This window comes from Propithecus coquereli, unplaced genomic scaffold (genome assembly GCF_000956105.1).
Source record: "Propithecus coquereli isolate 6110/MARCELLA unplaced genomic scaffold, Pcoq_1.0 Scaffold101, whole genome shotgun sequence".
Taxonomy (NCBI): Eukaryota; Metazoa; Chordata; class Mammalia; order Primates; family Indriidae; genus Propithecus; species Propithecus coquereli.
In genome coordinates, this window is record NW_012133970.1 from 6,901,613 (window position 1) to 6,902,601 (window position 989).

The 989-nt window shown below is 45.0% G+C and overlaps 1 pseudogene across 1 annotated transcript; it reads right to left on the bottom strand.

Moving 5' to 3' along the window:
• Positions 1–6: 6 nt before the first annotated feature.
• On the bottom strand, positions 7–885 carry LOC105809974 (annotated as a pseudogene). The gene has a single exon (XR_001137478.1). The product of XR_001137478.1 is annotated as a 60S ribosomal protein L6 pseudogene (transcript).
• Between the last annotated feature and the right edge of the window lie 104 nt (positions 886–989).

Sequence of the window (989 nt, forward strand, 5' to 3'; positions counted from 1 at the left end):
TTAGGTTCTTTGTAAAAATTTAGAATACCAATCTGTGAGGATAAATTCCATTTGTCAGAGCAAACAGAGACTGCAGATAGCCCTGGAGCTGAGGAATAGCCTTGATTTTTGGTAAAATTTGGGAGTCCACAGCTTTCTGATCCACTTTGCGCTGTTCTATAATCTCGTATTTCTCTTTTTCTGTGTCAAAGATCTCACCCTCCTGGTGTCTGGGCTTCCACAGCTTCTTCTTCTTGAAGTAAGCATCAGTGAGATGCTTAGGGATTTTCACATTGCTAATAACAATTTTTGTGGAGGTGGCAATGACAAATTTCTGGTGTGTCCTTCGCAGAGGAACTCGATTGAGGGGCAGAGGTCCAGTCACAAGTAACAAGCCACTGCCCAGTTGCTTCAGGAAAACCACCCTCTTGCCTCTGCGGCGTCCAGTGAGGATGATGAGGATGGTTCTGGGAGTGATGCTGGCTCACAGTCTTCTCACGTGTTGGCTAAAGGGTTTTTTGCCCTGGCTCAACAGCTTTCGAGGAACATCTTCGGTTGGATAATATCTAGGCATTTTGCAAAGTTTAACCACCCGAGTGCCACCATTCTTGTCACCACCAACTGGTTTTGTAACAGTGGCGAGGACCTTCTCCTTCTTTTTCTTTTCAACCTTGGATTTAGACACTGAGTATTTCCTCTTGTACATGGCCTTCCTAGAGTACATGGCAGATCGGGAATGTCTGCCGATTCCTCTGACGAGAACAGGATTTCGGCTGCCGTGGGGCTTCCCCTTCTTAACCTTTTAGCTTTGAGGTTAGCCTTTTTCACGTTGCCACTGGCATCAGCTTTCTTGGCTTCAGGTTTCTTCTCTTTAGTATCCGGCTTCTCAGCTTTTTCACCCGCCATCTTGCAAGATGGGAAAAAGAAAAAAAAGCAGTTCTCTGATTCTTTCTTCTCCCTGTTCATATCTGCTGTTGAACTCCTCCAGCAAAATTTTCAATTCAGCTATT